Source organism: Macrobrachium rosenbergii, chromosome 47 (genome assembly GCF_040412425.1).
Source record: "Macrobrachium rosenbergii isolate ZJJX-2024 chromosome 47, ASM4041242v1, whole genome shotgun sequence".
Classification (NCBI taxonomy): Eukaryota; Metazoa; Arthropoda; class Malacostraca; order Decapoda; family Palaemonidae; genus Macrobrachium; species Macrobrachium rosenbergii.
The window spans coordinates 19,743,526-19,761,025 of record NC_089787.1 but is presented as its reverse complement, the minus strand read 5'-3'; positions in this window follow the sequence as shown (position 1 = coordinate 19,761,025).

Sequence of the window (17,500 nt, the reverse complement as noted above, 5' to 3'; positions counted from 1 at the left end):
TATATATATATATATATATATATATATATATATATGGGGCCTTTAAAATTATGTATTTATTTATGTATATACCCACAAACATCCGCTTTATACACCATATTATTTCCCAATTTTAAACCGGAGATGATTAAAACTAGTAAGAAATGCGCCGAAGTCTCTCCGGACCAATCGAGTTTTCTGTACAGCCGCTACGGCGTATAATCAAGGCCACCGAAAATTGATCTATCTTTCGGTGGTCTCGGTATAATGCTGTATGAGCCGCGGCCCATGAAACTTTAACCACGGCCCAGTGGTAGCCTGTCCTATATCGTTGCCAGACGCACGATTATGGCAAATTTTAACCTTAGATAAAATAAAAACTACTGAGCAGGCTAGAGGGCTGCAATTTGGTATGGTTGATGATTGGAGGGTGGATGATCAACATACCAATTTGCAGCCCTCTAGCCTCAGTAGTTTTGAAGATCCGAGGGCGGACAGAAAAAGTGCCGACAGAAAAAGTGCGGACAGAAAAAGTGCCGACAGAAAAAGTGCGGACAGAAAAAAGTGCGGACGGACAGACAAAGCCGGCACAATAGTTTTCTTTTACAGAAAACTCGAAGGAAGAGGTTAATCTTTCACTCCATGCAGGGAATAAAGTTATCCGCTAGTTAATTATCCATTATATTTTTTATGTTGTAAATAAAGTTATCCTTTGTTTGTGTTTGATGAAGTCCGCAGTCATCTCCTCTCTGCGAGAAATGTGATTGCAGTTATCCATTAGCAAAGTGGTGAGAGAAGGATAACTTTGCTTTCGACAGACTTCGTCAGACCTAACCTTCGTCATGTTATCATTTCCTTGTAAGGGATAACTTGAAGTTATCCTTCGCTGGTAACTGATAACTTTAAGTTATCCTTTTCCGGTAAGTGATAGCTTGAAATTTTCCTTTATTAGTAAGTGATAACTTGAAGTTATCCTTGCAAGATGATCCCTTAGCAATGAACAGTGAATATAAGATATTCTCTAAATGATAACTTTAGCTCTTAATATCCAAAAAATCTGGTCCGTCATGTTATCCTCTGTCAGTAATAACAAAATTATCCATTGGGCTGAGAGTGTTACCCTTTGCAAGTAGGTATTGGTTTCAGATCAAGCTTTAGAAAATAAGATTTCTTACATCTTAAATCTGGTTCGTGAAGTTATCCTCTGTCAGTGATAACAATATTATCCATTGGGCGGAGAGTGTTATCCTTTGCAAATAAGTATTGGTTGCAGATCAAGATTTAGAAAATTATTACATTGTTATATCTGGTCCGTCATGTTATCCTCTGTCAGCAATAACAAAATTATCCATTTGCCGGCAAGTGTTATCCATTGCAAGTGAGTTTAGTTTCAGATTAATGTTCCGAAAATTAGGCTTCTTACATCGTTATATCCGGTTCGTGAAGTTATCCTCTGTCAATACGCCTCATGCGGTGTACTGTAGGCATTACTTTATTTGCAACCCCTTTCATTCATTTTACTGTACCTCCGTTCATATTCCCTTTCTTAAATCTCCTAACAATTGATTCACAGTGCAGCTGCGAGGTTTACCTCCTGTTACGCATTTCAAACTTTCTACTTTCAGTATCCGTTTCAGCGCTGAATAACCTCACAGGTCCCAGCGCTTGACCTCTGGCCTAAATTCACTATTCTATTCTTTACCTTACTCATCCGAAGATAAGATTGATATTTAACGCTTTGCAAGTAAACAGTCTCTTGGAGTTATCTTCTCGCAAATGAATGTTATCGTCGGGTTTCCCTTTGCACTACGCGTCCAGGAGCGAGGCTGAACTGTGGCTCTTCTACTGTAGGGGGAGGGGGGAGAGGGGGGAATTCCTTACCCCCAAAAACGCAATAAAAAAAAATACGCCCTAGGGGCAAAATGAAATCTACCGGCGTAGGATTTTCCGCTCTCTGAACGTCCTTCTGCGATTAGCCTCTATTGTTAAGCTGCTTCTTCTTCTTCTTCTCCTTCTTCTTTTCTTCTTCTTCTTCCTCTTCTCCTTCTTCTTCTTCCTCTCCTCGACTTTATTAACAGGCTGTTTGCGTCATCAGTAGACCGTGGCAATATATTACACACACGTACAATTCACTCCTCTCCGGGCGAAGCCAGAGTAGTCGCGTATGATTTATTTACCCCCTGCCATCCATTTCAACCCCCTGGGCGTGAAGGTAGCGGTGGTATATAGCCTACAAGATGTTTAATAAGGTCGTTTCATAATGGGTTATTAGTTAACCCGCTTATAGTTTTTATTCACCTTGAATTTATACGGTTATTTTCTATCAGGTCTGTCTGTAATCACGTTTTTTTGGAACTGACGGTAAATACCAGCATCCGATATCGCCGAAGTGCGTCGTGATTGGCGGAAGCTCGTGCTGACTCGGCCAATCAGGAGCCAGATAGAACATCAGTGATGTGTCCTGCGGATATTTTCCGTCAACTGAGAAAAAGTAACAAAACAAGAAACATCAAATGCGAGTTATTTATCAGTTAACTAAGTCCCTTGATTCTAGCGTCTATGCTCCTGTGAAGCGTAGTGGAGTAATTAGTTCGCCAATGCCGTCGGCCTCTGTATAGGAAAAGGTTTATTTCTGAAAGCTCTCGACGTGAAAGTCGGCCTGTTTATCTTTGTTTGTTAAATTTCTGCAACCAGTGATTTGTTAATAATTATCTTAATTTGATGATGTCGATTCCGTCTTATTATTACGGGTGAAATCAGTTACCTATGTCGTATTTTGTTAATAATTATATTCATTGCCTTCCTCTGTTTGTCAGTGTAAAGTTGTATGTTAATAACTGAAGTAAATTTTCAATAAAAGCGTTATTTGTCAACAGAAGCATTAGTTAATGACAAAAAAATTATTCGTCGATACAAACAATATCCGATGAAAAACATTATTCGACAATAAAAGAAATATTCGTTATTAACTTAATGTTAATAACAGAAATTATTTGTTAACCAGAATTATCTGTTAGCAACTAAAATTATTTGTTAATAACTAAAATTATCTGTTAATAACTAAAATTATCTGTTAACAGCTAAAATTATTTGCTAATAACTAAAACTAATCATTAATGATTAAAATTATGTTGTAATAAAAATTATTTGTTAATAACTGAAATTATTTGTTAATAAAAATTATTTGTTAATAACTAAAATTATATGTTATTAACTAAAATTATTCGTTAATAAAAAATATTTGTTAATAAAAAAATTATGTGTTAATAAAAAAATTATTTGTTAATAACTGAAATAATTTGTTAATAATTAAAACTATGTTAATAACTAAAACACGACCTGGGGATGAGGGGAGATTAGAGGAAGAAACGTGTAGGAAAGACCTTTGCTTCTCAAGGTGTTAGGCCTGGTACTCACGATCAGGTTTACCTGTCAGTCCACCTGTCAGTTCATCGAAACTGCCGTTAAAACTTATGCGTAGACGACAGTTTGGGGGCGGAGTCAGTCCGCTCGCCAGAACGGAAGAACTGATGGAATTACAATATGAATAAACAATGTTTAGGCCTAATTCTTTTCATTGTTAGACCCTGCGTTACCAATTGTAGACCGTTTTGAGTCCAAATCATGTAGTAAGATATTTCCATGCCATAAATACAATTTGGTACAGGCCTAGGTCATTTTATGATAAGGTGTCACTAGTGAAAGCAAGGTGTCACTAATGAAAGCAGGCCTCACGGTCCATTCCGTAAATAACAGAGCCAATTTAAACTTACTCATTAACACTGCCTCAGAGCAGACATCTCTCTCTGATAGGCGATAAGTCTTTGAAAAAGCCTTTTCGGTCTTTCCTCCTAAGTTAATTATCTCAGGAGTAGTAGACTATATTGCCCCACCTCCTGAAAAGCCAGTGGGGTTTCCATCGCCATTGCCACGTCGAAGGCTAAGCGAGAACTGAGGGCGATGGCCTGAGTTGACAGTCCGACTGTCAGTTCTTTTCGTGGGTGAACTGACAGGCAAACCTTAGAGGTGATTAAGATAATGATAAAAATAATAATCCTATGTTATTTTGAGTTCCAGTAATCGTAATTTTAATTTATATGTCCAAACCTTTATTTCCCGTGTTTCTTACGCTTCTTTGCCATTTATTATTATTATTATTATTATTATTATTATTATTATTAATATTATTATTTTTATTATTATTATTTTACAACTTGTTTATTCTTCAATTATGTTAATAATATATATATATATATATATATATATATATATATATATATATATATATATATATATATATATATATATTTATTAGTTATGCATATATATATATGTATATATATATACGCATTTATTAGTTAAACAATAAAAGATATAAGTTCTTATAACCTTCCAAACTTCAAGAGGCGATCCCATGGCTCCAGTCTTTTACATATTCGGTCTATTTTGTCCTCGTCGAATCCGGGTTGGTTAAGGCTAGTTTTAGAGTATTTTGACACTCGATTACAATCCGATTTTATTTATGTCCGGTCCGTTAGTATTTAATGGCGCCATCTGCTTTTTAATGGCGTGAATTGATGCAACTGTCTGTAAAGACAGTTTTCCAATCAAACATTTGTCTAGATAACGTTTACCAGAGAAACGTTTATCTAGACAACTATTTCCAATCAAGTAATTGTCTATGCAACGTTATCCAACCAAACGTTTGTCTAGACAACGTTTTCCAATCAAACATTTGTCTAAATGATGCTTTCTAGTCAAACATTTGTCCAGACAACGTTTTCCCGTCAAACGCTTGTCTAGAGAACGTTTTCCAATCAAAAATTTGTCTAGATAATTTTTTCTAATGAAACGTTTGTCTATTCAACGTTTTCAGTCAGACGTTTGTCTAAATAATGTTTTCTGATCAAACATTTGTCTAGATAATGTTTTCTAATCAACCATTTGTCTAACAACGTTCTCAAATCAAACATTTGTCTAGACAACGTTTTCCAATCAAACATTTGTCTAAAGAATGTTTTCTAATCAAACATTTGTCTATACAACGTTTACCAATGAAACATTTATCTAGTCAACGTTTTCCAATAAAAATATTTGTCTAGACAGCGTTTTCTAATCAAACATTTTTATAGACAACGTTTTCCAAATAAACATGGGTCTAGATAATGTTTTCTTAGCAAACATTTGTTTATACAACGTTTTGCAGTCAAACATTTCCTGTACAATGTTTTCCAGTCAAATATTTGTCCGTTCAATGTTTTTCAGGTAAACATTTCTTTATACGACGTTTTCCAATTAATGTTATCTATACAACGTTTTCCAGGGAACGTTTGTTTTCGTAACTTCTCCAGTGAGATATTTGTTTATACAACGTTTTCCAGTCAGCATCCAGTCAAACGTTTTTATATGCACCGTTTTCCTGTCAAATGTTTGTTTGTGTAACATTTTGACTGGAAAAAACGTTTTACATAGACGAGTCAGTTGACTGAAAACGTTAACATAGACGAGGAACTTGACTGGAAAACGTTACATACGCAAAAACATTTTTTGCGTATGTAACGTTTTCCAGTCAGTTCCTCGTCTATGTAACGTTTTCCAGTCAATTGCTTGTCTATGTAACGTTTTCCAGTCAATTGCTTGTCTATGTAACGTTTTCCAGTCAATTGCTTGTCTATGTAACGTTTTCCAGTCAATTGCTTGTCTATGTAACGTTTTCCCAGTCAATTGCTTGTCTATGTAACGTTTTCCAGTCAGTTGCTTGTCTATGTAACGTTTTCCAGTCAATTGCTTGTCTATGCAACGTTTTCGAGCTAAACATTTATTTATGTAACGTTTCCTAGAAAGGACTTTGTCTGCAGAACGTTTTACAGTAACGAAATTAAGTTGAAACGTTTTTTTCCATTCATACGTGATTTTGTTTTTACACCACAGGGAATACCCGTTTCGTCTCTTTCGCGTCAAATTTTAACGTTTTTGTCCTTAGCGATTACAAGACTGTTTACTGACGGAAAGTCTTTGCTTGTAGTTTGATCTGTTAATAAAAAAAGTCTCTGTAGAATTTTGTTAGCACTTTTATAAGAAGCATACCTTGAATGAGCGTTCATTGTTAGTATGAAAACATTGCCAAATGTATTTATGATATGTCGAAAATTTTATATATGTATATATATATATATATATATATATATATATATATATATATATATATAATGTATGTAAATATAAACATATATATGTATAAAAATATAAGTATATACATATGTATATATATATATATACACATGATTTATATGTATATATATAAATCATGTAGTTATATATATACATATACAATTAATAAGGGACAGCGGTAGAACTCTATCCCCTGGCTGAACGACGGCAATTATAAACAAAGGAGTCTCTTCCGCAGATAATGATGGTTACACACAAGTGTGCATCTCCCTCCGCTTCCATTCCTCCCCCCGCCCAAAAAAAACATATAACCTTCCTTTCTTCAAGAGGCGTTCTGTCGTGTCCCACGGGTTTAAGCTTCACGCTTTTCATCTCTATATTCTGCATCGTTCAGACGTGGGCAACATGAAGGCTCTTGTCCGTGCTTGCAATAATAGGCTTGTTGACTTATTTTTAATGGGGTTCTGTTGTGATTCCTTCTCGTGGACTCTATTTTGGCTGGGGTGGGGGTGGGGTGGGTTTTGGGGGTGTGGTTTAAGAGGGGTAAGAGGTAGGGTTTAGTTCACATGACCCCAGGCTTCCCAAATTTTTAATAATCAAACCATCTATTTTCTCTTGTACGTTGATGCGAAGCTTTGATCACCAGTGTACCCTAAGGGTCACTTTCTGGAAAAATTGGTGTAAAATTGATAAAAAAGAAGCAAGATTTCACGTGTGGGACCCATTGAACCCGTAAATGGTGGAAACGTTCCCTTTTAACACCACTTCTGTGTTCACACATGTCACGTTAAGTGATGGTTTTGCGGGAACTGCTGGTTCCCCGCTCGTTCCCTTTTGTGGATTGCTGCCTCCTTACCTTCAAGTTTTTTTTTTTGTTTTGATGTTTTCGTCAGTGAGCTGCCGTTTTTCTTGCTTCAGTCGGGTCTGGTTGGGCAGCGAAGGTAGCGGCAGTGGCAGCAGCAGCAGGCAGTTTTTGGAGTCGACGTTGGTCGAGTTTATGAGCAGCAAATTGGAGCACGCCTACGAAGTGGAGCACGTCGTAGAGGTGGAGTGTGACCATGAAAGTCGTGTGACCACGAGCTGCTCATCTTTGATGACAGCGTGAGGCTGTCCTGACGTCTCCATCGGGGGTTTTCTGGTTTGTGGGTTTTTGTCCCTTTGTGCAGCTGAGGGCTGTCTTGGTGCCCTGATGGAGGACGTATGTTTGGTTTTTTTTCTGCCTGCTGCTGTTTATTTTGCCTTTTTTTTTTTTTGTTTAAAGCTACCTTTTATTTTTGAAGTTAATTGTTTATTTAACTTGGTTTTGTTTGGAGCTGCCTTTTGGTTTTTTTTGTATTTATGGTTTTTATCTTTTTACCAGACCTGACTCAGTTGTAAATATTGTAAATAAATTAATTTTGAGCTCATTATATTGTTTTTGTTGTTTTCCCCTCCTTTGTTTGTTGCATCTGCCGTCAGTCATGACAGCCCCGTCCTGAGTATGTTAAAGAACCTGCATAACGGCCCACTCGGGTCGTTACAATGGCGACTGTGACAGGATGGCTCTGTTTTGGCTGGCGGGGTTGTTACGGCATTGGAGGGGATCATGAGTGTAAAAAAAAAAATAATCTTTTTTTTCTTTTTAGGTGGGAGGTGTCACGTTAAGTGATGGTTTTGCGGGAACTGCTGGTTCCCCGCTCGTTCCCCTTTGTGGATTGCTGCCTCCTTACCTTCAAGTTTTTTGTTTTGATGTTTTCGTCAGTGAGCTGCCGTTTTTCTTGCTTCAGTCGGGTCTGGTTGGGCAGCGAAGGTAGCGGCAGTGGCAGCAGCAGCAGGCAGTTTTTGGAGTCGACGTTGGTCGAGTTTTTGAGCAGCAAATTGGAGCACGCCTACGAAGTGGAGCACGTCGTAGAGGTGGAGTGTGACCATGAGTAGTCGTGTGACCACGAGCTGCTCATCTTTGATGACAGCGTGAGGCTGTCCTGACGTCTCCATCGGGGTTTTCTGGTTTGTGGGTTTTGTCCCTTTTGTGCAGCTGAGGGCTGTCTTGGTGCCCCGATGGAGGACGTATGTTTGGTTTTTTTTTCTGCCTGCTGCTGTTTATTTTTGCCTCTTTTTTTTTTGTTTAAAGCTACCTTTTATTTTTGAAGTTAATTGTTTATTTAACTTGGTTTTGTTTGGAGCTGCCTTTTGGTTTTTTTTGTATTTATGGTTTTTATCTTTTTACCAGACCTGACTCAGTTGTAAATATTGTAAATAAATTAATTTTGAGCTCATTATATTGTTTTTGTTGTTTTCCCCTCCTTTGTTTGTTGCATCTGCCGTCAGTCATGACAGCCCCGTCCTGAGTATGTTAAAGAACCTGCATAACGGCCCACTCGGTCGTTACAACACACATCAATGCCCAGTGGTAAGGCACATGTCTCGTGCTTGTATGGTCCGTGGTTCACTCCCAGCGTCAAAATGAAGAAGCCAAGAGAAAGGATATTGAACTTCGTAACAGATGAAACCCGCGTCCAGGAAACTTCCACGCTTTTTAATACGCAAAATAAAATTCACCAATAGCTTAATTTTCATGTTTATATTTTATAAAGACCCTTAAAATATTGATCCAGTGATTAAATCAGAGAGAGAGAGTGTTTTATAAAAGACATTTTATAGACTGTCAAAAACTATATATCTAGTTCCTGTGTTGTTGCATGAAGGAATTGCTAAAGTACCATCCAGACATGATAAAAGATTCAGCAAGATCAACCCTATCCTCCCATATTTATACGGCCCTGTCAAAACACACAAGTCTGGGAAACCGCTGAGACCTATCATAAACTCCGTGGGGTCAGTGTCCTATAGTTTGTCCAAATGGTTAGCTTCAATTTTATCTCCACTGGTAGGGAGAGTTTCGTCTTCACGCATAAAAAAATAATGTTGAATTAATTGAAAAACTGAGGAGTAAAGGTTCCAATTTTAAAATCATTAGTTTTGACGTGAATTCTTCTTTTATACTAAAGGTTCCCACATCAGATTTATTTGCATTTTTGCTTGAAAAACTTGGTGATATTCGTTTGCCTTTTAATTCTGACACATGTATCGAACTTATTAAGATCTGTATTGTGGACAACTATTTTACAGTAGATGGTAGGTATTTTAAACAAATATTTGGTATGGCTATGGGGAATCCCCTGTCTCCTGTACTTTCCAATTTGTCCACGGAATTTTTCGAAAGTAGAATTATTGCTTAGTATATGTAGATACCTTTTGCTCTGGATAAGGTAGGTCGAAGACCCTTTGGTATTTTTGGAGCGTTAGAATAGTCGTGTGCCTTCCATTACATTTAAAATACAAGAATATAATAATGATTGTATTGCTTTTCTTGATGTATTAAATCTAGTAACTTACTGAAATTTCAAGTTTACCGTAAGCCCACATTATTTCTCTATCCATCATTCATCTGCTAAATTATCTGTATTTAATAGTATGTTCCCCAGAGCCCTGAAAATATGTGACCCAGAATATTTGGACGAAGGAATCCTAACTATCTATGCTATTGGTAAAAAGTAATGTCACCAAATTTATTTTTTAGACGATGCATTAAGGAAGGCGAAAGATTGTTTTTATGTTTGAGCGGTTTGGAAGGAGTTTAAAACTGAGAATATTTTCTGTTTTACCTTATTACAATGGACTTTGTCACCTCCCTAAACTACTGAAAGAATTTACACAAACGTTGTTTCTAAATATGATAAGTGTATCAGAAGCTATTTGATTAAGAACAAACCTAGAAAAAGTGACGTAGGAAGTGTGTATTGTATTGGGATAAAGTGTACCTGGGACAGTCTGGGAAATCTTGTTGCACAGGGATTTCCCAGCATCGTTATAATGTTCGAACTGGTAACAACCAATCCAGTGGCATTTTTATTCATTTGAGAGACGAAGGCCATGTCATAAACTGTAAAGATATGACAACACTTTATAAATCTAGAGATATTTTAGAGAGATCAATAGTAGAATCATGTTTTATTGATAAAATTAATAATGTGAACCTCTGTCCTGACTAATAATAGAATCATGTTTCATTGATAAAATTAATATGAACCTCTGTCCTGACTAATAATAGAATCATGTTTTATTGATAAAATTAATAATATGAACCTCTGTCCTGACTAATAATAGAATCATGTTTTATTGGTAAAATTAATAATATGAACCTCTGTCCTGACTAATAATAGAATCATGTTTTATTGATAAAATTAATAATATGAACCTCTGTCCTGACTAATAATAGAATCATGTTTTATTGATAAAATTAACAATATGAACCTCAGTCCTGGATTTCATAAAGTTGACAATATTATGAAAAAATGAGAAATTTAAAGAACCATCAGTTAAAAGAAACCTTTCCCTCGTAAGACAAGATGGTAATAACTCTTCATAACAGTGGGCTGTTTCATGTATTGCCTAATTTGTAAATAGTATCAATTGGGTAGTTGATCTTTGCTCTTGTTTAAGTATTTTTTTTTTTACCGGACGAATATAACGTCACAGTACTTTTTCTCCTCTCTGTTACAGCGAGCGCTCCTTATATTGATATGCCGCGGGACCATTGTGTCATTGGATGAATACGGACATAATATAGTTTTTAGTGACCTATCAATCATTATTAGTTCAAAATAGAACGATTGACCAGCTTCGAAACGTCATAAAAAGCCGCTTATTGTCGTTCTGTGAACCCATTTTAATGTATTAGAAAAAGCCTCGTGGTAAAGGCCGCGCCATTTTATGACTGATCCACGTATTCATGATGGCCAGTCCTTACTGAATGTTCCATCAAAATGGCTTCCTGTATCTTGTGAGAGAGAGAGAGAGAGAGAGAGAGAGAGAGAGAGAGAGAGAGAGAGAGAGAGAGAGAGAGAGACCTTTTATCAGGAACTGATGTAAGTTGCTAAGAGAGAGAGAGAGAGAGAGAGAGAGAGAGAGAGAGGCCTTTTATCAGGAACTGATGTAAGTTGCTAAGAGAGAGAGAGAGAGAGAGAGAGAGAGAGAGAGAGAGAGAGAGAGAGAGAGAGAGAGAGAACTTTGATCAGGCACTGATATTGTAAGTTGCTAGAGAGAGAGAGAGAGAGAGAGAGAGAGAGAGAGAGAGAGCAAGCAAGCTTTGATCAGGAACTGATATTATAAGTTGCTAAGAGAGAGAGAGAGAACTTTGATCAGGAACTGATATTGTAAGTTGCTAAGAGAGAGAGAGAGAGAGAGAGAGAGAGCAAGCTTTGATCAGGAACTGATATTATAAGTTGCTAAGAGAGAGAGAGAACTTTGATCAGGAAACTGATATACAGTTAGAGAGAGAGAGAGAGAGAGAGAGAGAGAGTCACAGTCTCCTAACTTTTTTCAGCTTGGTATTAAAAGTTCCCGGTTTTGACTTTAATCAGTCGCTGTCTTCTCCTGAGAAGGATTTTGTTCCTGGAGGCCTGCTAACCTACTTTACGGAGACTCTCTCTCTCTCTCTCTCTCTCTCTCTCTCTCTCTCTCTCTCTCTCTCTCTCTCTCTCTCTCAGTTATACTGGAGAAAATCAAAGCCTTTTTTTTTTAGTGACGCCCCACTATGAAATATATTAGGTTAGGTTCATCAAAGCATCGGATTAAGTTGAAAGTTGGCAGGTTTATATTTTATAACCCTAATTTTTGCAAGTATTACTTAGTACCCAAGTTCAATAGTTCCGGTACTTATCAGAGTAAAAGTATGTTTCCTATGCCAGAGCCATCAGAATCGCAAGTGAGGGTTTTGAACACAACAGTGACGTCAACCTATGACGTCACGAGGGTCCACCCATAATGAAGAGAAGTTTACATCTGTGGAAAATGTCTCTTCACTGTGGTTCTGCCCACTTGCTGATGACATATTCATTAATTGATGTTTGTACCCATTCTAGGCTTCGGCGATGGCAATGATTGCGAGCGGGATTTACTATTATTATTATTATTATTATTATTATTAGTATTGAATAAAATGGCTGCATTTTACGAAATGATTTTATACTGAGTTTTCTCAATTCTTCTAATAATTCGCTTTTCCTGTACGTCAATATTAGTGAATAATTGTCCAATGCTCATATTTCGGTGGATGAAACACCGTATTTCTTACAGCAGAAATTCTTTATTTTAAAGCACTATAACAGGTTACTGAAACCTGGGGTGTAAATCCGTAGATTTAAATAAGAAAGATCTACGGATTTACATACCAGGTTTCAGTAACCTGCTAATAATGCTTTGAAATAAAGAATTTCCGCTGTAAGAAATACGCCGTTTCATCCATCGAAATATGAACATTGGACAATTATTCACTAATATTGATGTACAGGAAAAGCGAATTATTAGAATTGAGAAAACTCAGGATAAATCAGTTCGCAAAATGCAGCCATTTTCAACAAAATTCAATTATTATTAATTATTATTATTATTATTATTATTATTATTATTATTATTATTATTATTATTATTTTGTGGAGGTTTCATCGCGACTTCCACAGCGGTTGGTGGGACTAAGTTGTTAGTTTGGAATTCTTCCGTTTTGTTGATATTCGTATTGTTTCTACTTTACAAATAAATCATTGTGTGTAATTCATCCACATAATGAACCATCCTATAGCTTATTTGTTAGATCTACATCTATTCAGGGGGGAATACAAAAAGACAATTCTTTTTGTGTTATTATAGCCTTCTATTTTCAGCAAGTCAGGAGCGGTCACTGGAAGTAGAATTCAAATGAAAAGCAATGATACCTCATTTCCCTCAATTGTTAGAGTGTAAAGGTCAGCGCCATATATATATATATATATATATATATATATATATATATATATAATATATATATATATATATATATATATATATATATATATATATATATATATATATATATATAATTGTAGTCAAGGGCAGGAATACTCTGGAGATTCACACTTCCTTTATTGCTTCCTACGTTTCGTGATTCATAATCACATCATCAGGAAGTGTGAATCTCCCAGAGTATTCCTGCCCTGACTACAATTCTGTATGTTTACCAAGTCTGCCAGATTTATATGATATAATTTATATATTATATATATATTATATATATAAAGTATTTTCCAAACCTTTATGTAAAATATGATGACGGTATGCATTACAATAAATCTTGTAAGGATCTTTTTATGTAATATCGTACATGCTGAATAACCTTTTGGGTCCCAGCAACGATAGAAAAGCATAAACAAATAAACGTAAAACTACACATATTTCTATAACCTTTACAATGCAAAATAATGTACGTCTTGTACACCTATTTATTTTTTATTAGCACTATCAATAACTATTGTATAACAAGGCGTATTACAGTATCTGCGGTCAAGTTTAGTAGGGAATAAAATAGTAAGGTGGTCGAGATGAGTGTTGCCAAGTAGCTATTACTACTATAGCAATAATTACCTACTCGCACTATAGTAAATCTTGCCACGGGCCTTCTCGCTTGTGTACAAAGTGGCAAGCTGTAGCACAAATGCAGTCTTGCAACCACGGGGACAATTCCATATCCTGCTGGCCATTATCGAGTTTGTTGAAGCCTAGATTGTAAGCGTTAGTGACTAACTGCCTACCTGGTGGGTGGGCGGAGCCTCGTGACGTCATATGTTTACATCACGAATGGCTTTAGGATCCTTGTCTGTGATTATCTCGGTTCCGGCATCGGCGACTTCATTTTCTTCTATAAATATCGAAACTATCGAATTCAGTTACTAAATAATACTTGCAAAAATTAGGTAGGGTTATAAAATATACGCTTGCCAACTTTCACATTTATCCGATGCTTTGATGAAAAGGTGTTGTCGAAAAACCATGTTTCATCGACTCTGAGTCCCTTAGTGGGTTAAGTTAAAGTTAGGTTTAGTCAAAATTAGGTTAGGTTAAAGTTAAAATTAAGTTAAAATTAGGTTAGGTTAAAGTTAGAACCCATTACCGCCTATGACCTTTTTTTTTCAGGACCAAAGGAATTACCGATAACATCTTTTAGTCAACAAAACTTTTATGAGACGCGTTTAATTATTTATGAAGATTGAAGTGTCTTTTAGATCCTTAACCTAGATATTGATGGTTATTGACAACTCTGATGTCACTGTTTTCAGTGAGTGGGAAGACAGGCCTGATTTTTCCTTATTTTCATTCAAACATCTTTATTTTGGAGTAAGCTGAAATCCTATCTTTTCCATACTAACACAGAGAGTTAAAACGAATTTACTCACTTCCCTATAAAGCTTGCTAAATGTTCTCAAGTGGCTCGGTTGAGATACAATGTACCCCGAAATTTTGGCCCTAAAAAAGGACAATGGGCAAGTAGGGGCCATTTTTCAGTTTTCTATAGTTACTTCGTCGCTAAAGTAATAAAGTAGAAACTCAGTCAGAATGCAAAGAAAAATTTTGATTTGCCTTAGGAAAGAAATGGCCCCCTTTTTCCCCTCAAAATTCACATCTTCAAATACTAATGGGACGAATGAAAAATTGAAAATAATGGAAGTTAACCTACGTGGCAAAAGCCGAATTGAAAAAATTGAAAATTTTCAGCTATCCCTTTGCAATGATATACTAAAGGAAATTTGCAGAGAATCTAATACTCTCTCCACACAGAAACAGTAAAAATTGCGCCGCAGTTTCTTCGGCGCAATCGAGTTTTCTTTACATCGTATAATGCTGTATGCAACTCTCAGCCACGGCCTGGTGGTGGCCTATGTTGTTGGCACCGGTACCGTGCCAGACGCATGATCATGGCTACCTTTAAACACTAAATAAAATAAAAAAAACTACTGAGGCCAGAGGGCTGTAATTTGGTATGTTTGATGATTGGAGGGTGGATGATCAACATACCAATTTGCAGCCCTCTAGCCTCAGTGGTTTTTAAGATCTGAGGGCGGACAGCATTGCGGACGGACGGACAAATAGCCATCTCAATAGTTTTCTTTTACAGAAAGCTAAAGTGTGCATGATTTCATTCTGTCAACAAACTGTTTGGAAAATTCTTTTGGAATCTTATTGTTTTCACGTTGCCACAGATTGCCAAGTGAGCGGCGCTGTTGGAGTTCGGATGAGGACCTTGAAACTCACGTTACTGGGAGAACGTTTCAAAGGAACCGATTTCTAGGCATCAAATGGTATCTCATATGCGGGAAACTGGATAAAGGATTTAGATGGATTTTTTTGTTTTCATTGATATAAATCAGTATGAATTTTATGGTCATATGTTGCCCTAAAATGAAAACCTGCATTGTCTGCAAAAATACAAAATGTGAAAAATGGTAGATACTGCAGTTTTCTCTTGCCTTACTCCTGGTTTTGTAGATACTGCGAATGGGACCCCCTAAATAGAGCATTGAAGAATCAGTCTGAAACTGCAGTAACTTGTGCATTAGTGTTTCAGGAACCAAATAGGTGGCATGTCTCAGTTTCGAAAATTTTGCAGATACTGCGAATGGGACCCCCTTAAATAGAGCATTGAAGAATCATTCTGAAACTGCAATAACTTGTGTACTAGTGTTTCACGAGCCCAGTAGGTTGCATATCTCAATTTCGAAAATTTTGCAGATACTGCAGTTTTCCAATTTAGTGCAGTCATTATTTTTTTGGCAACAGGAATAGAATCTGTTGCCAAAATATAATGACAACATAGGTTCAAAAGTGGTTATGACTGTGATCAGTCGCCTTTGAGAACCCATATGACCATAAAATTTATGTTGCTAATTTTTTAAAAAGTTATAACAGGTTATTATTATTATTATTATTATTATTATTATTATTATTATTATTATTATTATTATTATTATTATTATTCAGAAGATGAAACTTATTCATAAGAATAGGTTTCATCTACTGAATAATAATAATAATAAAAATAATAATAATAATAATAATAATAATAATAATAATAATAATAATAATAATAATAATAATAATAATTTCTATACAGTTTTGCAAAAGGAAATCAGCATGCCATAACATCACTAAGTTTTTGGAGATCAGTCACAAGAGGTCGTCTGCAGTTCTCCTCAGTCTTGGATCCTAAAAATTCTCGATGGCCAGAAGTATTAGCCTCAAAAATAATCCCAGAAATTAGATTTTCTTCAGCGGGACGCGTTCTTGATCGAGAGAGAGAGAGAGAGAGAGAGAGAGAGAGAGAGAGAGAGAGAGAGAGAGAGAGAGAGAGAGAGAGAGAGAGTTTCAAAAGAATGCCGGAGATGTATGTTTGTCTTCACATTGGAGAAGTTTTTACAATGACGTTCAGAGTAATCTGTCGTTCACTTTTTTTAGTTTTCTGTAAAAGAAAACTGTTGTGCCGGCTTTGTCTGTCCGTCCGCACTTTTTCTGTCCGCCCTCAGATCTTAAAAACTACTGAGGCTAGAGGGCTGCAAATTGGTACGTTGATCATCCATCATCCAGTCATCAAACGTACCAAATTGCAGCCCTCTAGCCTCAGTAGTTTTCATTTTATTGAAGGTTAAAATTAGCCATTATCGTGCATCTGGAAACGATACAGGCCAGGCCACCACCGAGCCGTGGTTAAAGTTTCATGGGCCGCGGCTCACAGCCGAAACCACCGAAAGATAGATCTATTTCCGGTGGTCTTGATTATACGGTCTACAGAAAACTCGATTGCGCCGAAGAAACTTCGGCGCATTTTTTACTAGTTTTATTTATCGTAGGTTTTTAAAAAATAATTTTTGCGATCAATTACTTTATTTTGAGAACCTTGTTCCCAGAACATAAGTACCCCAGGTGCCTATGGTCCTAAAAACAGGACCAAAAACTAAATTAATTTTTTTTCTTAAACTATTATGATAAAATTTTTTATATATATTTATTAGAAAATAGTGATGTATAGAGAAGATTGCTGGTGAAAGATTTAAGAAAAAACTTTTGGCATTAACGGGTTAAGTTAACGTTGGTTTGGTTAAAGTTTGGTTAGGTTAAAGTTAGGTTAGGTTATGCAATATCAGGCATTCTCACAAAATTAAATTGATGGAAATTGACCCCTGAACAAACATGAAATAATCTCACTGCTTGTAATCCCATGTAATCCCTCCTATTGAGATTATGCTTGTCATCAAATCTACGAAATATTAATTGAATAAACATTCTGATAAATAATTCTAATGAATTCATTAGCTGGAAAAGACGTGTCTCGGAAAATATTCTTTACTTTTAGTTTTCTGTAAAAGAAAACTATTGTGCCGGCTTTTTCTGTCCGTCCGCACTTTTTTCTGTCCGCACTTTTTCTGTCCGCCCTCATATCTTAAAAACTACTGAGGCTAGAGGGCTGCAAATTGGTATGTTGATCATCCACCCTCCAATCTTTAAA